Here is a 27,971-nt window from a genome sequence, read left to right as displayed (position 1 = left end):
ATTTATCTTTTATTAGTCATCTACTAGATTGGTTTACAATATGAATACTTTTCTTGAAAAAGAAAATAAAACAAAGAAAGCCAGAAAACAAAAATGATGGTAAACTCCCACTACACTATTCAGCTAACATGTATTGAGTGCCTAGATATGTAAATTTATTAAACCTTAGTCAATGAATCCGCAAGTATATTTGCTTTGATAGCAAATACATGCTACCTGGGTGTTTTTGACTGCCACTTTAATACATATATACAGAAACATCTATGAAAAACTTTCTCTAAACAAGTGAACTAAACTATGAGATTTCACTTTAAAATCTGCACGCATGGGCTTTGACTCAACTAAATTCACAAAGAAGGTGTACATTTCAAAAATTTATTATTTTAAAAAACCAAAGTTATAATTAAATAAGTAAATTCTATCTACTGCAATACTAATTGCTCTTGCATAGGATGTTCAGCAGCAGTAGTAAACTGTATCAGATATCACTGTATAAAAATTAAGATAACCTGAAAGCAGATTCTAGGTAATAAGGTTTTAGAATAAAGTTATTGCAAAATGTTATTCAGGAAGATACATTCAAACAACACAATTCAATACGATTTTATTCAGCAGGTACAAAAAATAAATTTCATGTCATTTAACATGCGTATCTTTTTAGCAACTTTTTCATTTCAGTAAATTTATCTTGATTTGTGGGGTTATTTCAAAGGAAGAGTAGTATCTGTTCATGTTTTTCCACCTATGGGTATAAAAGACAAAATTATATTCACTATTACTCAAAACTTATGAAGTTCTTTTTCACTTTAATGAGATTTAACTTACTTGTTTCCTTAACTCTGTGCAGCAACAATTAGTCTGTCCTATCAGGAAATACCAGAAACAGAAGAAACTATTAGCAAACCAATAAAATGTGCTATAACAACAAATATCAAATACTCTGAACACAAATACATCTTCCACTGCAAATATTTCTACATTAAAAAAAGTTCTCAGAGGTATACAACTGAATTTTACTAACAAATGAATTTAAAAGTACAATATTAAGTTTGGGGGAAAATTACCTTTATTCAAAACACTTTGATTTTTAGGTGAGTTGTGCTTTGCCAGCCAGACCTTCCATCGCTAGCTCGTTAGCTACGTTAATAGTACCATTTTCAGAGTGTTTTTCAACAGGCACTGCATGGACGTTCTTAATGACTCGTTTTACTGAAACCATGACGTGATTCAGCATGAGTTTTTTTAATTGCTCTATTACTGATGGAGACCATCCCCCATCCAATTTCATTATTCCTGGAAAAAAATTAGTTATCCTACTTGGGTGACAAAAATGACAGCATTTCTACATTCTCTTATTCTGAGAAGCATAATCTTGATTCTAAAAGTGATGAAATTTGGGTAATTTTCTGAAACTACTGATGACAGTTAAAATGAATTGACATATTTTCATCTGGGTTTATAAAACTACTACCTCCATGTACTATTTTCCTAGGAAAGAGAATTTTAATAACCAATGTGGCTCCTCTCAAAAAAAAATTATGTAGTATGAACCAGTTTAATTTTACATAGCTGGATCTATGTGCAAAAGGTAATGGCCTTTACTTGTGTGCATTAAGTGAAAAACCTTATTAATCTCATTCAAATGTTCACTGACAAGTCAAGTACACTATTAAACAGAGGTGGGTACATACTGTATGTAACATTAACAGGTCTGGAAGATTAGAACATCAGTTCTAACCTGTCAACAACATGGGATAAACTCATAAAAATTTGCATTTGGAAAATAACTATGATAACCTTACCTTCAAATGAGCGCCTAACTATTTGAAAAGGAAGTTCAAGGAAGCTGGTGGTGATTGGCTGAATCCGAGACAAAGGCAAAATTTCAGCGTTTCTGTAGTTAGCACAGAGCACTTTTACCTCAGATTCTGAGACCTTCAGGATGGTGGAATGGTACCAATGGTCACCTAAAAGACGAAACCTTAAATAAGAAATTACATTTAACATTGTCATCCCTTGAAAGCTGGCCAGTAAATAATTTTAAATCACTCAGAAAATTTCCATCCACACATATGAAGACAGGAAAAATGCTACATACTTCCTTACTCTTAACTTGCCATACTAAAACGGTTTCATCCTCCATAATGTTACCAAATTTGCAGCCTGCGATGGCAGACAATGGCAAGTTGAGCCAAAAGGCATACAAGACTATTTGCCTGTACTGAAGTTTGAGAGATTAGGCAATCTCTATGTTTCTCCACAAACATATCTATAGCTCAGAAGTTTAAAGATTACACTTTCATTTTATTCCAAATTGTTTATTTTTATTTAAAAAGAAACAAATTTAAGCATAACAATTATGGGCTTCTATCGTTATCAAACCACTAGGAATTTTTAGATCAGTATTTTATACAATAACACAAAATACAGCCAACAAGCAACAGCGTAACTTAGAATGCACTACTCACTTCTTAAAAAAACAAGTATCATTTTGATTGTCATACTACAAGACTTGGGATACTCAACACATTTGCTCATGTAAATATGACTATTTGGATTTGTTTATGTATCTCTACCCTTTTAAAAATATTTTTAAATAAGATCAACTACTTTCCATTGTACACTGTATGACATGGAACATTGTTCATTGCTTACATGCACATAACTTCATACGCAAATATGACATCTCTCATCTTCCACAAGTAGGGCATGGACAGATTGTGTTTCTGGACGTGTTGATGGGTTTGTACCAATCACCTTATGTTCTTGCCCAACTTCCAACTGTGACCAAAGGCACAGGTTTCTGCAACAGCTAGCCACAAAACAGACAAGATTTCCAAAACTAGAACCACACCCATGACCTTGGCCTTGTGAACACTCTTCTAAACAACCTAGCTACAAGTGAGATGGACACGGAGCCCCTTACCTTCAGAAGCTGAGCACTTAAAATATTTCAAATCTCTACTTATACATAAAAAGAAACATACAGGTACTGCTTTAATGGAAAGATCCTTACTTGTCAATCTGGCACAGCACACAAGTCCAATTCTTGGTTGAAAGAGTACTCTATTTTTCTGAGAGTTGCAATATTCTGTTAACTGTCACCAAATTTAATTTTTCTTGGTCTATTTAGAATATATAAAAAGTTATTCTGTGAGCAGTTTCAGCTTGTACACACTACATCTTAATTAAGACTAACAAGAATAGAAGTTAATCTGTCATTTCAAGTGTATTTAAACAAATATATATATACCTGGGTGCAGATATATTGTCCTCTCTAGTTGTTTTGTTTGTTTGTTTGTTTGTTTTTAAGATATTCATTCTTATTTCGACTTCTGTTACTTGCAGGGCTGTCAGAATTCTTGGTTCCTGGATGTTTTGGTACAGTTCTCTAAGGCAAATCTCTTTGGATTAATCAGAAAATCCTTTCCATTTCAACCCTCATTTCTGAAAATATTTTTGAGACATGCACCTGCCTTTCTGAGGACATTGAACACAATTTAAAGTTTCTTTGATGAATTGAGCTTTCTGAAGATTATTACTATATGATATCATAAATATACTACACAGAAACAAAATTAATATGTTGACCTAGACAAAACCACAAGTTTGTTTTGCTCTATTTTGTAAACTAAACTACTGACATGCAAATCATAGGCAAATTTCTCTCCTAAAAATCCAGGGCACAGCAAAATTTTAAGTAAGGAAAACAAAATAACTTAGGTTTCACTGTGTGCGTGTGTGTGCGTGTGTGTGTGTGTGTGTGTGTGTGAGCAATGTTTCAGAAATACTAGGCATCAAAATTTGGTTTCTCACCTTTTCCCTCAATTGGTTATGCATAAAAATGCTTGGGCTTATTAGATCTAGTATTCAAGCTGATACAATTTCATCAACTGGAAATTCTATTGTCTTCCACTGCTCAGGAGAAGAGGTAGCTAATAGGATAGAAAATCTCGTTCTCGCAAGGAATTTAGATAAAATGGGAATAAGAATGCAGTTTATCAAACTTCAATTATTAAATACTTTTTTTTTTATTTTGTAATGTTTAACAATTATTAAATACTTAATGGCAAATACTTTGGTAAGTATTGAGAGTACAAAGAAAAAAAGCCTAAAATTGACCCTACCCTTAAGGAGTTATGTTCTAGTATGGGAGACAACATTTACATTAGAAGCTACCTGGAATGCTATCGGCCTCTAGACAGTGAGCCGACAGACTCAGTGAAGACTGAAGCATATTTTCTTTGCTTCCTTGGCACAGTGGGAGATATGATGAATGCTGGAATTTATTTTGCCTGATTATACATATTTTAATGGGTTTTATTTTTGTCTTCTGGATAGGTGGGGAAGGGAAGGAAAAGAGGGAGAGAATTTGAAACTGAAAATTAAAAAAAATGGAATAAAAACAGTATAAGAAAGACGTATCTATACATCTATATAGAATAGGTACAAAGTAACAAAAAAAGGCAACAGCAAATACAGGGGCCAGGAGACCTTTTGCAAAAAATAAAAAAGATTTTCTTCAGAAAGCTGTATTTAGTTGAGCCTTGAAGAAAGTCAGGGGGTTAACTAGAGCAAAAGCATGGATATGGAAGACAGAGTATCCTGTGTGAGAAACAACAAGTACAGCAGAATGGCTGGAATGTGGAATTCGTGGACATGAACTAGTTTGAGAGGGGGAGGGGTTGGAAGAAGGGGAAGAAGGGATAATGAGTTCATTACATCCCTACTTGAAGTCCAGTCAGAATATCCAAGGGGGCCTTCTTGCCAAGGCAAACCCCTCTGCATTGAATAAGGGATTCCATTCCTCCAAAAGATCTATCACCCTGTCACTCGCATTGTCTCACATATCTTTAATCTCTCCCAGTCTCCTGGATGTTTCCTTATGGCTTACAGACACATCCATCCTTAAACAAAACCTCAATGGGTTCATCCATCTCCAGTAGTTGTCATCCCCTACCTCTCCTGTTTTATGGCTAAACTCCTTGACAAATCCATATACAATCAATGTCTCCTGTTCCTTTCCTCTCATTCTCTTAACTCTTTGCAGTCTGGCTTCTTCTGACCTTTCCATCCAACTGCAACTTTTTTCTCCCAGGTTAGCAATGAATTATTAATTATAAAATTTAATGACCTTTCCTCCATCCTTATTCTTCTTGACCTCTATGCAACCTGTGACACTGTCACTCTCCTTCATTCATATGACACTATTCTCTCTAGGTTTACTCTCTCCTGGTTTTCCTTTTGTCTAACCTCTCCTTCTTGGTTTCCTTTTGCTTCATCTTTATCCAAGGAATGATCACAAATCTCCCTCTCCCCACCCAATGATCTGTCTTGGGCCCTCTTCTCCTTCTGTCCTATTTCACTTGGTAATCTTATCGGTTCCCATAATTTCAATCATCTCTCTCTAAAGACGATTCTCAGGTCTATTTCTCCAGCCCTAATCTGTCTCTTGACCTTTAGTATCACATCTCCAATTGCTCACTAGATATCTCAAACTCTATGTCCCATAGACATGTTAAACTTACCATGTCCAAAACTGAATATGTTACCTTTCCCCCAAGAGTTCCTTCATCCTAAGTTCCCTATTACTGTCAAAGGTACCACACCAGCCTCATGATCACCTAAGCTTGAACCCATTCTCAACTCCTTTTTCTCTGACCCACTATATCCATTCAGTTGCCACGTCCTGTTTTTTCTAGCTCTGTAACAACTCTTGTATACACCATCGTTCTGCCTCTGACACTTCCACCAGCCTGGTGAAGACCCTCATTATCTTATGCCTGGAATAGTACAACAGTCTTGGGGTTGATCTCCCTGTCTTAATTCTCCTGACTCCAGGTGATCCTCCACCTGATTCTCAAACTGAAGTTCCTAAAGCATAAAAGTCTGACTGTTCCCTCTTTACTTCCTCTCAATAAACTCTAGCGGCTCCCTACTGCGCCTCTATGACTAAATATACAATCCTCTATCTGCTTTTTAAAGCCCCCCATAAGCCAATCTGGTTCCACCTTTCCAGTCTTCTTCCATGTTACTCCCATCCCTCTGGCATTATATGCTAGATAATAATACTAGTCTCTTGGCTTTTCTTCAAGTATGACATCAATCTATCTCCCAACTTTAGGCATTTTCACTGGCTATCCATGAAACCAGAATTCTCTCTCTGTTCATTTCTGCCTCCCAGCTTCCCTGGCTAAACTCTTAACTAAGAAGAAGAACACAATTAGTCCTCAATTTTAGTGCCTTTGCTCTGAGATCATCGCCCAATATATCCTTTACATACCCTATTTATACATAGTTGTGTGCATGTGGCCTCCCCTGTTAGCCTGTGAGCTCCTTGAGAAGAAGGGCTGGGTTGGGTTTTTTTTTTTTTTTTTTAACTTTTCTTTGCATCCATGTGCTTAGCGCAATGCCTGGTACATAGTAAGTGCTTAATAAATCTTGCTGACTGATTGGAGGGATGGCTATATAGATCTGGGATGATGACTGAAGCCATGGAAGCTGATGAGATAATCAAATGAGAATATATGGACAAAGAAAAGAAGACCCACAGCTAGTGAGGGAGACATGGGTGAAAATGAAGCAAGTAAGAAGAATGATAAATGGTCAGATAGGCATAGGAGGAGAACTGAAAAAGCTTTGTGTCACAAAAACCCAGAAAGGAGAAATGATGAACATTATAAAATCTGTCAAGAAGGATGAGATTTTGAAAAGACCATAAGGTTTGGTAATTAAGAAGAGTTCGCTGGTAACTAAAGGGTAGTTTCAGATCAGTGGGAGATCAGACACCATATCGCATACAGTTGAGAAGTGAATGAGAGAAGTAGTGACAGAACTCACTACTCCTAACAGATAGCTTTTTTAAGGTCAGCTAGAAAAGGAAAGGGATAATAGATGATTATCTTGTGGGGAGAGTAAAGTCCAGTAAGCATTAAAAAAAAAAAATTCATTATTCAAATACCATGAGAATCATACAGTTTTTTGTTCATGATTCTGAAGCCCTGTGTCACCATTATAAATACCAATTACTACTATTTGGTACTGGAAAAGAACAAAGTTGTGGTTATCTAAGCATTTTGGTCTTCCACAGAAATAGAAATTTACCATATTAGTATTTTTTAGTCCTATCCACAGCATGAAAAATAGATTGCATCTGGTACCTTCAAGTTTCTGGACCTTTATACAATGAAAATGTTAATTCAGTTGAAACTACTTTGCTTTTTTGAAAAATAGAATTTAGGAAATTTAATTCATTAGGAATAAAAATAAAAGGTTATATGCCATGTTTTGGCAAACAGGTGACTCTAGTTTCCCAAAAACTCTTTCAGTAGGACACAACCTGGCAGATTCTTTTATGCTGAAAAGGCATTGAGTTTTGTCCCAATGATGGACTATATCTACTATAACGAAAATCTACTCTAACCCTCTCTGATTGCTCGTGCATGCCTCCCATTCATCACCCCTCCATTTTGCCTTGTATCTCTCTTTTGCATATCTGCATGTTTGCCCCATTAGGCTATAAGCTCCATGAGTACAGGAGCTGTTCCGCTTTTATCTTTGTATTTCTCAGCACCCAGCACAGTGTTTTGCAGACAGTCTTAGCGAGAGAGAGCAAATAGTAGAGAGATAATAGTATAAGAGACTGAGTAAGAGAAAGTTAAGAGACCTGCATGTGTTAGGAGCCTCTTCTGTAAAATTATCGATGTGGGTAGCTTTATAATCTTAGAAGGTCCATGAAGAAGATAAATATAATAATGTATTTCTTTTTTTTTTTTTTTTAAAGGAATCAAGCACAGGCAAAGTCCCCCAGTCCTAAGCAACTGGCATACCCAGAAGTTCCAAAGTATAGTCGGAGAAAAAGGAAGTAGAGATAATACTTCAAAAGAAAAGTATCAAAGGGAAGAAATAACACAGTTGGACTGTATCAATTTTTTCTCCAAATACTTGTGCTTTTCCATCAGGTCCAAGAGATGTGTCCTCTGCAGCAGTAGTGTCAAACACAAATAGAAATGGATTCCTGTGGGCTGTATGTTGACTCAGAAAAACCACAAATTATCATCATCTATGTTGTACTGTAGTTTTACTTATTTTGATAAATATTTTTCAATTACATCTTGATTTGGATCAGAATTTGACATCACTGCTCTGGAGAATTTGAACAGTAGGCCTTGGGTCATCACAGGCAACAATGGCCTATCATTAGGACAAGCCAAATATAGGGCTTGTATTCTCGCAGAGACATACTAGTCTGTGTCATTATTTCTGTGCTTTCCATTCTATTTATATGGAAAACCAAACTGCTCAGAAAAAATAGTGTCTAGCTGTGGTATAGATCTCAAAATAACAGTGATTACTCTCTTCACCCTAGTGGAGGCAGTGCTTATCGCTAGCCAGATACTATTAATAAGACTATTTTAAAGCATGATGGCAACCTTGCTGGAATTAATACATTGGGGATGAGGTCCAACATTTATTAGCTGCCTATATGCCAGACAATAATGACTTGTGCAATGACTAGAAACAACTGGGAGGTGGGGGGGGGGTGGGGGGGGGGCGGAAGTGTGTCTGTGAAACCAACAATCATTAACCATCTCAAACAAAAAACAGGAAATAGAACCATAAAAGAAATTATGATCTGTTCATACATACAGTGGTTCACTAGACACACATGCGCATACACACACACACAGGAAGTAGAGATAATACCTCAGAAGAAAAGTATAAAAGGACAGTAATAGCACAGTTGCATTATACTCCTTCTTTCTCCAAATGCTTGTATTTTTACATGAGGCCCAGGAGATACCTGTGCATGTGTGTGTGTGTGTGTGTCTGTGTGTGCGCATGTGTGTCTATAGGGATCTATAGATATATAGACACTGATATGTAAAACTTAAGGGAGTATTAACAAATTCCTTTATTGCTGTATTCCTTGTGCACCTTCTCCTTCCCCATACAATCTTTTTGAAATCGTGCCTGACAGTATCATTTTTGAGGTAACACAGAGAGGAAAGCAAATAGGATCCAAACAGTTGTTTAGGCTGGAGAATGCCAACTCAGGGCACAAGCCAAGCAGGACAGGTTAGGAGAGCTCACTCTACTCAACAACCTCTAACCATCAACAGTCAATAGTAATGATGGGGATAAGGTATTGAAAGGGGTGAACTCCAAGAAAACTGAAAGGAAGGGTCAACATTCTCAACCTTTGCCCTCATCGTTCATATCCTGAAGGGTTTAGATTTTGAACGATTCTCTTAAAAGACTTGAACAAGAAGCTCACTTAACCAACCTACATTTTTAAAAGTCACGTCAGAAGCCAGAGGTAAGAAGATGACTACAAAAGATTCCCACTAGAATGTTAGTGTTGTTGCAGCTTAGAATGAGCTGAGGCCAGTGAGGGAAGTTAAGGACAAGAAAAAGTGATGTTTTTTAAAGCTACACTGAGGGCAAAAGGAGGGATAGGACTGCTGATGGGGTAGAAGGGATGATGACTAATAAAGAAAACTTACTTAGCTTCTTTTCTCTAACCAGAAAGATCTTTGACCTGGAAAGCACAGAACGGAAATGACTCATAGGGAATCAGTGTCCAAGGTAAATAGGGAGATGATAATAAAACACTTAATTGCCTCTGATAGGTTGAAGTCCCTACCGTAGATATCTACATCTTAGAGTACTGCAAGAACTAGAGAATTACAACGTTAACCTAAAATGGCCATTACAGCCACTAGAGAGTAAACAGAGGCAGCATCTTTGCTGAACCATGTTGGTGATATCTAAAAGGTCATGGAGAAAGGAAGAGATCTGTGAGACTGGAGAAGGACAAATGTCTTGATCAACAAAAATGGATAACGGAATGGACTCTACAATCTAAAGTCAATAAGGCTGATTTCAATTTCAAGAAAAATTCTAGAATACATCACTAAATAGGTCTCCCCTATTACTGCAGAGGGCAACACCAACTTCCCAGTTCTGTCAGCTTGAAACTTAGGTGTCATCCTTGACTCCTCATGATCTCTCACCCTCCTATTCAATCTGTTCCCCAGGAACATCATCGCACCTTTGCAACATCTCTGGAATATGAGATTCAAATCCATTCTCTCTCTTCTGATATTTCCACCACTCTGGGGCAAGCCCTCATCATCTCATGCCTTGAGCACTGAGACAGCTTGCTGGTACATCTGCCTGCCTCAAGTGTGTCCTTACTCCAATCCATGCTCCATTCAGCCACCAAAGTGATTTTCCCAAAATGCAAGTCTGATCAAGTCACTCCTTCTCCCCATTCAACGAACTCCAATGGATTCCCTAGAATCTCTAAGATCAAATACAAATTCCTCTGTTTAGCATTTGAAGTCCTTTGTAACCCAGTCTTCTTATACCTTTCTGCTTGCTTTTCTTATACCTTACTCCCCAGCACTACTCTTTGATCCAGTGACACTGGCCTCCTGGATGTTCCATAAACAAGACACTTCATCTCTTGGTTCTGGGCATTTTCTCCTGCTGTCCCCCATCCCTGGAATGCTCTCTCCCTCCTCCTCACTTCTGCCTGCTGCTTTGTCAACCTTCCTTTAATTCTCAGCTGAAATCCTATTTTCTACAGAGTTGTTCCCAACACCTCTCAATCTTTAATCATGTCCAATTTATCCTGTATACAGTTTATTCGTCTCTGTTTATTTGCATGATGTCTTCCCCATTAGATTGTGAGCTCTTTAAGGTCAAGAATTATCTTTCACTTCTTTTTGTATTCTCAACACTTAACACAGTGCCTGACACACAGTAGGTACTTATCAAATACTCATCAAACTGACCAGGCAATTAGTGATCATGCAAACAGGGAAGCCTTGATCAAGAGTCAGTTTGGCTTCATCAAGCATAGTTAAAGCCTAACGAAATGTGTTTTTGTTTTTTTTTTTTTAACAAGGTTAGGAGATAAAGTAGCATGCTGCAAACACTTTTTATCTAGCTTTTAGCCAAGCTTTGGATAAAAGTTTTCTCACACTGTTCTTACCCAATAGGTAAAGAGATATAGGCTAGATAACACAATTAGATGCATTCAAAAAATTCCAAAAGCTCCAAGAAGAGTCATTAATGGTTCAGTTTGGGAAAAGGTCTATGGTAGAGTCTTAGGAAGTCAGTAATTGGATGTATTTTTAAAATATATCTTGGATAAGGGTATACCTATCACATTTATCACATCTACAGGTGATCCAAAGCTACTCAAGAGAGCTAACTCATAATGGGCTGAGCAGTGAGATCGAAAACACTTTTTGACAAGCTAGAAGATTGGGATCAATTAAGGTGAAAATCAGGAAAGCCCAATAACAATACTAATATTAGGATTTTTAAAAATCAACATCACAAATACAAATTAGGAGAAGCATGGCTTGACAGAAGTTCATCTGGAAAACGTTCTGGGAATTGCAGCTGACATCAAGTTCAATATGTGCCAAACATTCTGACATGGCTGCCAAGAAAACTAATGTTATCTTCGATTGTAGTAAGAGAGACATGACATGCTGGAATAAGTGGTAGCCTCATTGTGCCCTATTCAGATATGCCCATATCTAGAGGGTTATGTTCAGTTCTGGGGGGGCACATCTTTAAAAGGACATTAATATGCAAGGGAGGATCCAGAAAAAGACAACTGAAATAGTGAAAAGTTACAAGTTCATCAAAAGATTAAATGAGGGAACTGGGGATCGTTTAAGCCTTGGGATGACAAGACTGGGGTGAGGGGAATAAAGATGCCAACTTCAGGCATTTGAAAAGGTTATCAGGATACTTGAGCTTGGCCCCAGAAGAAAGACTGAACCAGAACAATGGGTATAAATTGAAAAGAGGCAAACTTAGATTAGTTGTAAGGAAAAACTTCCTAACATACTTAGTCCTGACAGGGAAATCCAAGTAAAAGCCAGGGTGAGCTATTTTTCCAGCCCACAGTGTGAAAGAGTGAGGTTTGTACGGACTAGAGATAGGCACACAGCACTCCAGAGCCCAGGGGAAAGACTGTGTATCAGGGCAATGATGGGATAAAGTGACATGTCACTCACTACTCAGTTCTAGGATACAGGTCAAGGGTGAACCTGTACCTATGGGTGGTATTCTGGAGGAGCAAGCAGTAGCAGGCCCTAGGAAATGGCTGAAAGAGGAACAAGCTCAGAAGCAAGCAGGAGTGGTGAGGATCAAGACCCCAGGAGCAGAGTGGCATCTGTTTCAGCTTTTACCCCAGTCTGAAGCCTGAAGGTGAAAAATCAGGGCCAGAATCCCAGACCCAAGGGGAGATGGCAACTCTGTCACTCTGAACCAGCAGAGTTTCCTAGCTAGCTAACAGTTCAACATCAGTTTCCTTACTGTTGCTGAGACCCAAACCCAGGGTAGGAAATTGCAGAACTTAGACCCAGGGGTTATGAATTAAACTTTTCTTTGGATCACCCCACTTTGGAAGTACCGCAAGCTTGCAGGTCCTCAGAGTGAGCTGCCCTGGCATCAAAATCACATTCAATACCCCCAGAAAGCAGCTAGAGGGCTAATCCTCACCTTCCCTCCAGGAGTATTCGGAGCCTGACACTAACATAGAGTGGGCTAGAGGAATGTGCAAACCAGAAAGAATCCCATCATAAAAAGCTACTGTGGTATGAGGGATACTCAAGACACAAACCTGGAAGAAGAGAATGACTCCAAACATCTACAAGCAACACCTAAACCCCCCAAACAGCACAGGCACAAATTCAACTAGAATTTCTAGACGTGATGAAATAAGAGTTGAAATGAAAGGAGACCACTATGGAAGAAGGTATGGTATGCAAAGGTAAATGAACGTCATTGGTGCTGTAAACAATAATCAAAGGAAGGATTTCAGAGAAAATTGGGAAGACTTACATAATCTGATGCAGAGTAAACTCATCAGTACCAAAATAACTGATACAATGATAATAATATGAAAAACATACAACTATGAAAGCCTCAGGAATTCTGATCAGAATAATGACCAATCGCAATTCCAGAGGACAAATGATGAAACACGCTTCCAACTTTCTGAGAGAGGATTAAAGAGTCAGAAGAGAAGAAGACTTTGTTTTTATATGAGCAGCATGAGTTTTGTTTTGCTTCACTATACATAGTTGTAATAGGGATTTTTTTTTCTTTCTCAATGCAGTCTGAGAAGGTGGTTAGAGAAGCAATGCAGATTTTTGCTTTTTGAAAAAAATGAAATACAATTTTTAAAAGTAACTGAGTTTAAATACAGAACGGCAATGTAGGGGCAAATTCTATTTTGAGGATTTTCCAAAGGGAAAGAGCAGGAATGGCAAAGGGAATATACTGATGAATAAAGGAGGAAAAAAGAAGTAGAAATTGATATTCCTCACAATTGGGATGCATGAGGAAAAGGAATTTATGAATTGGAAAAATGAGGATTGGACAGACTCACAGACTTTGGAGCAGAAAATTCATTAACAGGGAAACATGTCAGGAAAGGCATGGAAGGTGTTGAGAGGGAGACTGATACCAGGGATAGAAGAGCTGGGGGCAAAACAAAAATATCCTGATCCCAAAGGGAGAATAGAATGACAAGGAGGAGGAAAAGCAAAGAACTGGAAATTAAGAGGATGCCTATCAATTAAGCAATGGCTGAATAAGTTCTGGTATATGAATGTAACAGAACATTACTGCCCTGTAAGAAACCCGAGAAACCTGGGCAGACTTGTTTGATCTGATGCTGAGTGAAGTCCGCAGAACCAGAAGAACAACTTAGAAAAGTACAAAAAAAATTATTTTGAAAAGTTTAAAGAATTTGATCGCAGCAATGCCCAACACCACGTCTCCAGAGGGCCCATGTCGAATCATGTTATGCAACTTGTAACAGAAGCGATGGACACTCAGTGCAGAGAAATCATATATCTTCAAATATAATCAAGATATGGATTTGTTTTGCTTGACTATGCTTATTTGTTACAAGGTGCTTTCCCCCCTGTTTTTAATGGTGGAGGGGAGGGGATTAGCAAAAGTGATGAGGGAAAAAAATAGGACCAGGACCATTGAAACATTTTAAAAATGCTAGAGAAAAATGAAATGAAGTTCAGAAGAAAACACATGGAAATAGGACAATTTTGAAAATAATGAATTGAATTCATTTTATAAATTTTTTAAAAAGCAGCATGAAGTAGAGATCCACAGTTTCTAAATGCAATCTTTTTTGTGCTTTGTTGTGAATATGAAAATGTTGATTTTTCATGTGTTTAAGTTCAGTATAAAAAATGAAAGAAATGAGGAAAAGTAGTGAAATTCAAGGTAAGACGATAACTTTTCTAGGTTGACTGCAAAGGGGAGATATTAAGTATTCAAGGTGGAGAGGAGTAAGTCCAATAAGAATTTCTTACAGATGGGGAAGACCCAGTCCTATTTGGCGGGAGCCAGCAGACAAGGAGATTTTGCAATTTAGAGGGGAAGAAAAGGCTGACAATCTTCCATAAGAGACAGGAATGGTAGGGACCAAGGACTGATTAAGTACCAGCTAGGTGTCAGGCATTGTGCATGCCAAGACACAAAGGAAATATCTCTTTGTCCAGCCCTAACCTCTCTTTTGACCTTTCAGGATCACGTCTCTAGCTGCTCACTGGACATCTTAAAATGGACGTCCCTCAGACATCTTCGTACCTTTCGCTGCAAACTGTCCCTTTTTCCCAACTTTCCTACCACAGTCAAGGATACCACAATCCTCTTAGTCACCCAGGCTTGCAATCTAGGGTCAACCTTGACTCTGAACTCTTTCTCATCTTCTCTATGCAATCAGTTGCCAAATATTGTTGTTTACCTTAGTGACATCAATCTGACATTGCCACCACCACAGGGCCAGTCCGAATGCCCTCGTACCAGGACTATTTTTAGAGCCTTCTGGGTAGTCTCCTGGACTCAAGTGCCTCCCGACTCTAGTCCATCTTCCACTCAGCTGTCAGATTGATCTTCCTGAAGCACAAATCTGACCATGTCATCCACCTATTCAATAAACTCCTGGCTCTCTATTATACCTACCAAGATCAAATGTAAAATCCTCATCTTTTAAAGTCCTCCAAAATTTGGTTCCTTCCTAACTTTACAGTCTTTTTACACCTTACTTCCTGCCACATATTTTGGGATCTAGTGATACCAGCCTTAATATTCCTTAAAGTTCTTCACACTAGGCACTTCATCTCCCAAGTTTACATTTTCAGTAGTGTTGCCCAGGCCTGGAACTCTGTCTCTCCTTGTGTCCACCTCCTGGCTTCCTTCAAGTCTCAGTTACACTTCCATGTTTTGCAAGAGGCCTTTCCTGACAACCCCTTAATATCAGTGCCCTCCCCTCTGAAATTATGTCCAATTTATCCTATATATATGTATATTTGTTTTGCCTTTCTTGATAGCCCCAGAACTTAGCACAGCATCCAGCACAGCGTAGGTACATAAAATGCTTGCATGTTTGACTTGATGTAATCTGTCCTCAAGAAGTTTATATTCTATCAGAGGAGACAACGTGCGACCATAAGTATGTATGTAATATACAGAAGGTGGCAGGGGGAGGAGGAACAGAAAAGGCTTTGAGTTAAGTTTTGAAGGAAACCAGAATTTTTGTCTTCAGAAGATATAGGAATACAATAGGAAATAGCCACCATCTAGAATAGTAAAAAGCTTCAGCCAACATCATACCCAGAGGCAAATGGCCGAACAGGAAGTCATTACACACTTCTAAATTCAAACTAGAGAAAAGACTGGTCAAAGTTAAAACACAGGCATACCTACTATAACCACCTCAATCCATAAAAATCAGGACTTCACCAAAGTTATCTGGGTATATTACAAAATAACCTATATATTACAATACAGTTTCTTTAAATATCAAACTCCCCTAGGATAGTTAAAATAGGATTTGATTTTCTAAAAATTTAATCAGAACAAACTTTTCAGCCACAGATCTCCCGCACAAAATAAGATGAAACAAGAAATAGCATGGCTTATTAAAGCGCTGGACCTGGAGTTGGGAGTAATTTTGGGAGGAACCATATTAAAATTCTGAGTGATACGTGAGCTATGTTGACCATAAGCAAATCATTTAGCCTTTTGGAAACTTTGTCTCCTTATCCATAAAGTGGAGATAACATCTGAAGTACTCATCTCCAGGTCCTTGTAATGGAGTGGCTACAGACACAGACTTGGTGTTAGGAAGACCTGGGTTCTGATTCTAATTCTGACACGTGTACTCATTGTGTGACCAAATGTAAGTCACTTAAGGTCTCTGTGCTGAACTCTATAGCACTCTTAAGTTGTAGAATTTCCTCATAAATAGAGGAAATTTCCTTACCAGGGAGTTTCCTATAACAATGAAATCTCAAGTTTAGTCCCTATCCCTAACCTACCTACTTCAAAGGGTTGTTGCTGTTATGTGTATTTTCAAGTGCTGTATAAATAAATGTGAGCTGTTATCATACCTGTAAGGGAAGTTACATTAGAAACATACATAATATTCTTGTTGTTGTCCAGTGGTGTCCAACTCTACGTGACCCCATTTAGGGTTTTCTTGGGCAAAAATATTGGAGTGGTTTGCCATTCCTTCTCCAGTTCATTTTACAGATGAGGAAACTGAGGTAAACAAGGTTAAGTGACTTGCCCAGGGTCACACAGCTAGCTGAGAGCAGATCTGAACTCAGGTCTTCATGCCTTCAAATCCAATACTCTACCCACTGTGTCACCTAGCTCCCCTAACCAACAAAGTGGTTTCTTACAGCATTTCAACACCTAATAGGTACTGACAAAATCACTGAGGTTTGGATCTAATACGGAATTCATTTTCTGAAAAATTATACACAAGATTCTAAACTGAACAAAGAACAGTGCTTTATATACAGCATACACTCAACAGATGCTCAGTGAATTAAATTGCTACTGGAAAATTACGTCGACTTGGAAAAGGAAATCCTAAAGTCCACATTTATAACAAAATGTTTTATTACAACAAATGCACAATTAAATGAAGTCTTACCTTAAAGAACATCAGGATGAAATGGCAAGTCAATGTGACTGACAGATTTATCATGTTGTGTATTTTTACGTGGTGGTTCATCTTTTAAAACCAAATGCTCATCAGTAAGTATATCACTTGTAACTGTTGGATAATCAGTAGAAAGGTCAGTGAGTTTAACTCCAGCACCACGGTCTGTGAGATCCCCTACTTTAGCCTGAAGTTTGATCCCTGCAACACACATCTGAAACCTTGCTGGGGGGCTTCTTCTCCCCAATGCTTGCTTCTAGGTTTTATATCTGGAGATAACTGAAGTTCAGCAAGCTGACCTGTAGATAGAAGTTAGGTTTTAACTTCTTTTTTTCAAGGCAATCAGGGTTAAGTGACTTGGCAAGGGCCACACAGCTAGTAAGGGTAAGGTGTCTGAGACCGGATTTGAAGTCAGATCCTCTATCCACCGTACCACCTAGCTACCCCTCAGAAAGCATGTTTTTAAAAACACAAATATCCATTTGTAAATTTGTAAGAGAATATATGAAAAAATATACAAGGGGAAGGGTGCTGATATTCCTTAGCTAGTGGGTGAAATGAAATTTACTTATGGCCACTTGGTAGCTGTTGACAAAAGAAGTGTTCTGGAGTTTCAATATGAGCAACGACACCACAAAATTCACCTCCAACATTTACGGATAACACCTTTGGAATGAGATTACTTTTATACTCAGCCAGTGTTATATCTTTGCTTGCTTTTTCTCCAGAATCTTCAAAAATCACCTTCCCAGAAAATTCAAATAACCAACATTTAGGATCAATTCACTTAATATGTGTTTTAACAACAGTTACAAAAATTAAATTCAAGTTCTAAGCCTGACCCTCCACAACATTTATCAATTGTATGGAATCAACAAGTCATAAGGGAAACATTTCGTTAAATGAGGGAAGTGCAGATCAAAAATTACAACACAAAACCAGGAACAAATTTTTTCTGAAGGACAGTGCTGGAAAAGAATCAGGAGACTCAATTAAAATCCTCCACATTTAATCTTCCATTCTGTTTGGTTTGAACTCCAAAGGACATGACTCCCCTGTGCCAGGTACCTCCTAGAATCAATCCCCTCCCCTTTCTAACTTCCTTCTCTGTGTTGTCCTTCCCCAGTAGACAGTAAAGTTCCTTGAGGACAGGGGCTGCCTTTCTTATTTGTACCCCCAGTGCCTAGTACCGTGTCTGACATATAGAAGGTACTTAATACTAGTTTACTGAATTGAAAAATCCATGTTTTGATACTTATGACCAAGGAAAGGTAAAACCTCTTTGAACCTGGCTTTTTAAGTAGAACTAACTCTACTTGCAATGCTTCTTTCATAGGGCTGTTACGAGCAGAGCATTTTGTAAACCTTAAAAGCACTATGGAAAGGTCCATTCCTATTTTAAATAATGTGCTCTACTGAAGAAGTCTGGCCTTGGGATCCAGGGGGACCAGTTGTTGAAGTCCTGTCTCTGGCCATTGAGCCTCCGCTCCGTAGCTGGCCAACTATCCAGGACTGAATTACACAAGTTCCTGATTTGCATTGGTAGAAATACGTTTCTGAACCTCATACCAACAAAAGAATTCTATCATCTGCCCCAAATTATTAAGTATGACCTCATTTAAAACAAATTGACCAAAAGATTTCTTCACAATTAAATTTAAGAGGATGACCTACTAAACATGGAACAAGAAACTATATAAATTGTGTGTGTGTGTGTGTGGGGGGGGGGGGGGAAGCAATAATAAAGAGACTTCATTCTGCAATCTCAAACTGGAATAATTTTCTCCATCTGAAGTCAATATTATTGACAAAAATATCTCAACAACATGAATACTCGCTTTTATCTCACCTTTGTATCCTGGAATTTTGTCCCTTGGATCTCAAACCACACCTCATTTCCAAAAGTATATGGTCTAAGTGTTTTCCTATATGATATAAGAAAGTGATTATTTCTTTTAAATATGTATAATACCTTTTTATCAAATAGTATGGTATAGATTACATACCTTCAAATATTATTTCTCAGTAAACTGGGTACAAAGAACAAGACTTGAAATATTTAGTAATGAAGGTCTTTTGGGCGTAAGGGCATTAGGTTTTGGGAGATGGCTAGCTATTTAAAAAATAAAATTTAAAAATGGGAAGTGTTGCATAATGTAAAAAAAATGAACCTTAAAACAGTAATGACTTAACACGACTAAAGGCTATGCTCAATAAGAATTACTGAAAATAAAGTAAAATTAAGATCATCATAAGTTTTCTAAAAAGATACTCAAATATTGACATTATTATAAATTATACATATACATCAGTCAAACAGTGGTAAATCACTTAACTAGCTAAGAGTTAAAAAACTTCTATGAAAGTGTGTTTTCTAAAAGGGCTGACATAAGTTAAGAGTGATTTCTTGTATTTGTTTGAGGTTTTTTTGGGGGCAATTAGGGTAAAGTGATCTGCACACACCTAGTAAGCGACTGAGGCCAGATTGGAACTCAGGTCCTCCTAAGTCCAAAGCCCATGCTCTATTCAGTTACAGTAATTTCAACATAGACCATGTAAATTCAAAATCAGCAATGGTACAGTATCAGCAACTGAAAGGGAGATCAGTGTTAAGTATATCGTATTAACTGAACTCACTAAAATTCACCATTTCAAATTCATTAGGCTTCAATCAAGGAAGACTACTTCTAAATTCTCAGAAGTCTAGAATACAAAGTCCTTAAAAAATTACAGAGCCCAATCATTTTGAGGTGCTTACAATGCCTGCTTGACACAGGGACGAAATACAAATTTGTGCAGACCGCTCAAAGAGACTTTACTGACCAGACTTAAACATCAGGTGCTTACGGGAAGGAAAGAAGCTCTTTCTCAAATTTATTAGAAAAAAAGACAAATTATTCAAAATGACTGGGATGAGTCTCGTGTTTCCTTACCTTCTTCTCAGGAATACTTGGAAAATAAATGAGAAAACGGAAATGCTTCAAATTCTACAGAAAGATAGAGAACTAAATGGTCATCCGATCTTACCACTGCCTAGAAGTCAAACATGAACAGCAGAAGAAATCATTTCTCCTTGTAGTACAGCAAGGATTTTAAAAGAACAATACTGTTCTACTATTAGGGGCTTCATAGCCTTGGTAGTCATTGCTCCAGCTTCCTTCTGCGGGGACTACACTGGCAACAAAGCATTTTATGGCCTGAAGGAGGTGAAAGGTATTCTAGGTTCCAAGGATGGGCAATGACAACTGATTTTCCTCCTTAAGAACCTATAAAGACATTGAAGTTTGTGTTTTACATTGAAGCATTATCCAGAAACCTCAAATTTTTAAGTAAAACTTGAAAATTCCATAAAAAAAACAACTTTTTATGTGCAACCATTGTACAAATGTGCATTACATGTCTGTTTATTTGGAGTTGTTTTGGTTTAGAGAAATTACAGGAGTAAATCTTTTTAATACTCCTCTATTTTGTGTTATATGAAACAATTTTTAACAGCAGATTCTAGCTGTGGCCTCTGGGATAAAACATAAAACTTCTATTTATTTTTAAATAGTATTTTATTATTTCCCATTACATTGTAAATGCAATTTTTAACATTCATTTTAAAAATTTTTTGAGTTCCTGAATTTCCCCTTCCTCCCCTCCTCCTTCCCTTAAACGATAAGTAATTCGATATAGGTTATTTACGTGCAATCATGTAAAACTTATTTCCAATACCAGCCATGTAAAACTTCTCTTTTAGGCTTTTAAAGCCATTCACAACCTCTCCAGCTTCATTATATAACATCCCATCTTCATCGCACTAGGTCTGACCATTTGTAGAAAATCTGAATAATTTCAGAATTTCTATGACAAAATTATATTTAATTAATTTTAAAAAAATGCTGTACTAAGAAGTGGAAATAATCCCTCATTTGTGACCAAAACTTTAATGAATACACATATTTTTTAAAAGGAAAAACGTAATTCAATATTTATTAAGCACCTGCTATGTTTCAAGGGATAGAAACATAATGAATCAATCCCTACTCCTAAGGTAAGAGAAAGGTGCGAGGTGGTGGGGGTGGAGAGAAGAAGGGGGCAGGAAAGGAGAGAGTGGAAAAAGGTTAGAATAGGAAAGAAAATGAGGTTTTCAAGAGTTTGCATTAATGTTTTACTACCCCCCCCCCGCCCCCAGGGCTATCCCTCAGATGTAGTCAAAGGGCAGAACAAGCAAAGATAAGGTTGCGAAAGTGAATTCGCAACACAACCTGCAAATTAAAGCACAAAACTAGTCATTCCAAAGTAATACATCTCACACCAACAATTACTAAGTTAATTTGAGTATAATCAATCAACATTTATAACTTGTCTTTCAAACAGGAACAGGAGATCTACACATTATGGTCTAGGAAGTACGCCTCTAAGAAAAAGGAAGAAGAAATTGGGCAAATTTTGGCATGTTACATGCATCTTCAAAATCTAAAATCCCCACAGATTTGATACCATTTCATAATTAAGAGTCTGAAGGAAAAGTATCACTACTAAAGCCTGTTCAGAGTGCCCTAAGGAAAACCGCAGGGAAATCTTGGAGTCCCTAGAATTAAATCTTGTACTACTAAGAGCTTAATGGAAAACAAAAATGAAGAAACTCACACAGGGTGGAAAGAGTTCAATATTTTTGTTCAGCTGCTGAATTTTGCCTATTGGAATAACCTCTCCATTTCCATAATCAGTATATGACACGTGTACCTTCTTCTGCTCTACATCAGTATCCTGTGCTATTACTCTGTTCCAGGTCTACAGGAAAATAAAACACTCTGCTTTGTTACAGAATTAAGAATCGGAGACAAAATTCAATTAATCTATGCTTTACACAAATGGAAGGAAGTCCCATGACTCTAAGTAGGCATTAAAGAAAAGCTTGTTGTTTTTTCTTTCCAAGGAATCCCAAGAAGCCTCTCTAAAAATTTATTACAATTATTGTATATTTTAGTATGTACAATGAAATACTTTATCTGCAATACTATCCGTTTTATGTTGCAACTGAATATGTACAGGGTATTTAACAAAGTCTCTAACCTACAACTAGCAAATAGCGCAAGTACAAGAGGAAATGAGATTAGACTTGAGTCTTAATAGATTTTTTTAAGCACTGGAATCCCTATGGATTATTTACATGATAAAGTGGTAAAAAATGTGTGCAGTAGCTATACTTCTTACTTATTGTTTCATTTTAGAGATTACCTGATTCACAGAGTACTTGGCAACACAGGTTTCCCCTTTAATAGGGGGTATGTTGCTCTTGAGGCATCATGTTCATAGAAAGTTTTCTGATGCATCCTAAAACTTCTGAAGAACGCATCTGGACATAAAATTCGCCTGGGGGCTTGAATTCAGTAACTGTACCCTTTTTGGCAGCAAGAATGAAAATGTACAATTACTAAGATTCAACTGCAACGTAAACTTCTTAGAAACATTTTATAAACAAAAGATTCAAAGACTATTCAAAACAGCTTTCAAATGGAATCTATATTAAATATTTTATCAACGACATTTGCAAAGAAAAGTGTCATAAATTCACCAAAAGCTGGCAATGAAGAAAATAAACGTGGCTGGGATGTATAAAAATGCAACCACTTACAATCCTTTGACAATGATTGAACACATTACATAAGTAATTAACAGCTTCCATAGTTTTTCTTAGCTGCAGATTGTGTAAATCAGAAAACATTGTTTTCTTAGTGAATCCAATTATCTCTGGGGTGATTCCAAGTTGATAATCATCCTGTTTAGAAATAGAAATTACTAACTTAGAAGGTTTGAGTCTCATGCTACAATGCATGGAGCAAAAATTCCCAGAATCCTTAAAAGCAGCTTTACTACTCAGACTTGAGAAATAGTAAATCCTAAACACCAAAACATACAGTCTTTGCTTTCTTTCTACTCCAAATTTTCAGCCAATACTTTAAAGGAAATATGTGATGCTGCCCAGCCACAAAACAGGCTAAATTCCTAGTAAATAAAATACTTTATTGTGTGCTTCCTTTTTAATACATGGAAATGTATATTAATAGTATCTTAACATGAATTTTTCAGAGGTAGATGAAAGCTTCAGGATAATATAGCAAGTAAGTAAAGCACACTGCAGAAAAATCTACAATTAAGAGGGGAGGAGTCACAGTGGAACACAGACAGGTGGAATAATTTGTTCAGGCTACATTTGTAGCGATTTGTAATGATCTAGCCCACGTATTCACAAAGAATTGGCATCAATGGAGCCACTCTCTTCCTATGTACCTGTTAAAAGGTCAGAACTCTCAGTTGGAGGGCATACCTAAAGAATTCCTTTGAAGAGAAGGGAAGATTCTCAACAAGAGAGATTTAAACACATTTTGCAAACGATTTCTGGCAACATTTGGCTCTACTCTTAAAACTGTATATAATGGCATACCACTGCTCCAACAAAACTATTGAAAAAGGCCAAAGAAGCAAAGTACATTGATGATAATAAAGGTGCTTCCTTTTACTTCAGCAGAAACTTGGTCCCAATTCTACACCTAAAGGGAAAGAGATATGTGTTATACCTCTTTTTATTTACTTCCACTTTTTTTGTTTCACAAGATAATTTCGTATCTTCAGGTAAGTGAAGCTGGAACATAGCAAATGGTTCAGTTATTAACACTACAGAATTAAAGAAGCAATTCAAACACAATTATCCTTAAAAACCAAAATACCCTAATCTCTCTACAGAAAAATGTAACAATAAACTAAAACATTAGCTTGATGTTAGGAACACAAGGAAGCATGACTGGATATCCAAAATTTTCCCTGATAGCTGAGTGATAATAAAGCTATTATTATGGTTCTCCTCCATAGTGCTTAAAGAGGTATTGAAAATTATACTATGCTAAAACTGATAAGGGACATTTTAATTGATTTATTTACCTACCATTTCTTATATCACATCTGTAAACCACCATACTAGGTGCTAGGAAAAATAAAATCTAAATAAGACATATTCTCTTTCTTCATGGAGTTTCTAATCCAGAAGGGGCCTTGCAGATTTGTTGAAATGAATGACAAGCAGACAAATAATACGTAATACAACAAGCATAGTGAAGACTATAATAAGAGTGCAAGACAAGTTCAAGGAGAGAAGGAAAGATAATTTCTGAAGGGGAGGAGAGTGAAATAATTCAAAGGCTCCCTGGAAAAAGTAGCATTAAATGTGGGTTTTGAAAAAATCACAAAGATAGAGATGGGGGACAAAGGAATTTCCAAGCAGAGAACGCCTTGCACATGGTTACAAAGAGGGATGGAAAGTCCTGATCATGCGCAAGGAAGAGCAAATAAATCAATGAGTAAAAGAACTGCACAAGTAAAAGGGAGACGCTATAAGGTAAAAAAGAGAGGTGTGAAGGCAATCTGAAATGTTTATTTGATAGGCTGTAGAGAGTCACTGAAGTGATCTGAGCAGAGTGGCATGTGAACGGTGTACAGAGAGACTAATCTGATAGCAACGTGAAGAACAAATCCAAGAAACCTAACAACCTGACAGACCTGAAACATGCTGGACCTTGAAACTAACTACAAGACTTGATAATTGATTAGACATGAGAACTGAGGGAAAGGGGAGTCAAACCAAACGTCATTTTGTGCTGAAGGGAGTGAGTAGGGCAGCTAGGTGGGCACGCAGCATAGAGCACCAGCCTGGACTGAGGAAGACTCATCTTCCTGCATTCGAATCAGACATGTCCACAGCTGAGATTCCTTTCAGCTTTGGCCCAGCTGTTTTCACTAATACTGGAACTACTTGCAGGTGTCCTCCTCCACTCTTCCCCAGCAGTGTATTGGACACTTTCTGACCAGAGGGGCTCATCATCCAATGTCCTTTCTTTTATCATTTTAGTACTGTCTCTGGGGTTTTCTTGGCAAAGACAATGCAGTGATTTCTGTTTCTTCCTATTTATTTCTTTGCTTTCACCTTTTGTCAGAATACTATGACTTGTCCATCTTGGATAATCCTGAAAGGCATACCTCATTGAGCTACACAAGTGTCTTTGCCAAAACAAGGCAATGATTCAGTGGGAACCTGCCATGAACAGAGTGGGTAAAGGGCTGGGACCCAGTAACGCTTAATGCCTTCTATAACTATGGGGAATTAGCACCTGAGTCAGATCAGAAGCAGAGCTTGATTGTAGGGGACCTGGACTAACAGCTGCTAGAGGTATCAACTGGTGAGATGGAAGGGGCACTCGTTTCTCTCGCCCCCTCCAATGTTTCTATGTCCTAGATGAATGACTCTTCAGCCCTCTAAAATGAGGGCCTAGAACTCACAACTCCTGCCCCTAATCCTTTCATCACCTGAGTAAAAGGAGAAGTGTTCAGAAGAAAATTTTCTACTTGAAGAAATGCTTGAAAGAACTGAGGGAGAGGGTGAAGCCATCATAGACCTATACTGAGCAGTTCTTGAAAATTCTTTTCTGAATCTTTTTTTTGGGGAATGATGAACATGTGTGTGAGTACAGTGTAGAAATGAAATACAGAAAGTTGGTCAGACTGAAAAGAATTTCTCAGAGACAGGCTAGGGGCAAAGACCTCCAGAGGTTCCCATAATTCTGATATTTTATTTTCATTTCCCTAGCTCAATTTTGAACCATGGTCAGCATCACAGTCCTGTGAGAAAGACCAGTGGGAAAGGAGAGCAGGCAAGCACCTTCTAATGAGTAGAAGAGATACTGTAACGTTGGGAAAAGTCAGGGCAAACACACCTAAATAAGACAGGCTCTGATGTAGCCAAGGGGTTGCTGGCCTGAGGGCAATGCCACCTCCTGACTGAAATGTATTCCATTCTAGTTAACTGATAAAAATCTCTGAAGAAGGCACAAAGCATGGAAATCAGCTAGAAACGAGCAGGTGAAGTTTTAGCAGTACCACCAAATGGACACCTCATCTACATCACCTTGGCACAAGGTATAAGAGAGAAGGGAAAAAAAGGCAATTAAACCTAAGAAAAAGATAAATAGTACCTGGAACTTCAAAATATTAATCTCTTCAACAGCAAAGCTCTAATTGACGAGGCTGAGGGGTGAAGGCGGACCCCAAAATACCGACAGTCCGGGTTGTGCTCCAATGAATTCCACTCAAGCCTTCTTAAAGCCAAAAAAAACAAAGTTTATTAAGGATTCGCCAAATTGGGTTGCCTCTTTAAAGAGCCTAAGTGTTTGTAAGGCTTGCATTCCCAAGCGGCCCAATGGAATCCCAGCTAGACAGAGTCTGAGCTGGATTGAATCTGAGGGCCTTCGTGGAGGCAAGGTGGGACTTAAATACAGAAAAGAGTCTAGGAGGGATCTGGGGGTGGGGGCGGTCTGGTAGTCCAGGGTGATGGGAGGAGGGGTTTAGGAAGGGTCTTGAGGAGAATCAACAAACATCAGATTAGGGGGCGCCCAGGTGGGAAGCAGGTGGGGCAATGCAGAGGTAACAGACAATGGTCACAGATTTGAGTATGAAAAGCCAGGTTAAGTGAGGAGATTCCAGGGGAGCTCAAGGAAGTTGCCAGAGTCTGAACGCCATCAAAATGAGATAATATATGTAAAGTGCTTTGCAGACTTTAAAGTGCAATCGAAATGTTAATTGCTACTGCTTCAGATGCTGGTAATGGAAAGAATCTTGGGACCTGGAGGCAGAAGAGACCAAGGTTTAATCCTGTCTCAGATATCTAATAGCTATGTAACCATGGTCAAATCACTTCATTCTTTAAGTTTGTTTTCTCGTTAGTAAAGCTGAGATAATATGTTGTTGTAGGAGCAGCAAATTCTCTTTCACAAAGGCTGGTTTTGATGAGGTTCAGACTCTGGGAGCCTCCTTGAGCTCCCCTTGAATCTTCCCACTTAATCTGGCCTTTCTTACTCAAATCTAATCTTCCCATTTGTTCAGGCAGTCTCAGGAAGCCCATGGGCTTTTCATTATCATTTCAGGTCTCTGTTGCACTCCCCACCCTTGATCCCATCAACCCCATACCCATACTGCCCCTATCAAGATCTCTGGATTGCCCCACCTGCTTCCCACCCAAACCCTCCCTAGTCTGATATCTCCTGATAGCCTCCAGCTGTTTCCAGCCTTTAACCCTCCTTGGACTTCTCCTCAAGACCCTTCCTAAACCCCTCCTCCCATCACCCTGGACCACCAGACCACCCCCAAGATCCCTCCTATACTCTTTTCTGTATTTAAGTCCCACCTTGCCTCCATGAAGGTGCTCAGATCCAATCCAGCTCAGACTCTGTCTAGCTGGGATTGTGTCTGGCCCGCTTGTGAATACAAGCGTTACAAAAGCTTAGGCTCCTTAAGAGGCAACCCAATTAGGCGAATCCTTAATAAACTTTGTTTTCTTTGGCTTTAAGAAGGCTTGAGTCGAATTCATTCGAGCACGACCCGGACCGTCGGTATTTTGGGGTTCCCCTCACCTTTAACCTCATCATTTTCCCTTTAAGGGGACAAGGAAGCTACAAAACCATTTCTGTGAAGAACTTTCTGGCCTGCAAATTCTCTCCACCAACGTGGACTGCCAACTTATTTCTAACTCAAGCGTCTTAGTTGCCCAAGTTCCTGAGAGGTTCTGTGTCCAAATCCAAGTCTTTGTTCCCAATTCCAAAGTCAATCCTCTATTTACTCTGCTATACTGACTCTCTTAAACTTCAATATTCAGCATTTAAGATCACACAAATCACAGAATTTGGATAGGAATTGTTAATATTTAATATAAATTTTAGACTTTAATAAGGGCCAAAGTTTGAATTAAGACGAGTCTGGACCTAATAGTCTCCTTTGTTTAGAGGATGCCTACACCTTGGGTTGTGAATAAACAATTTCAAAGGCCTGTTGAGGACAGGATGTCTGCAGTCTGGGTGATGGGACTTTTCCTTACCTTGAATCACAAAGGCATGCTATGGAAGGAAGATGCCCATAGCCTGGGATC

At 38.1% G+C, this 27,971-nt stretch overlaps 1 pseudogene; it reads right to left on the bottom strand.

The window, feature by feature from the left end:
- Window positions 1-574: 574 nt before the first annotated feature.
- Window positions 575-17,667, bottom strand: LOC140515782 (tudor domain-containing protein 1-like; annotated as a pseudogene).
- Window positions 17,668-27,971: the final 10,304 nt, after the last annotated feature.

This window comes from Notamacropus eugenii, chromosome X (assembly GCF_028372415.1).
Source record: "Notamacropus eugenii isolate mMacEug1 chromosome X, mMacEug1.pri_v2, whole genome shotgun sequence".
Taxonomy (NCBI): domain Eukaryota; kingdom Metazoa; phylum Chordata; class Mammalia; order Diprotodontia; family Macropodidae; genus Notamacropus; species Notamacropus eugenii.
This window is presented reverse-complemented; position numbering and strand designations above follow the sequence as displayed.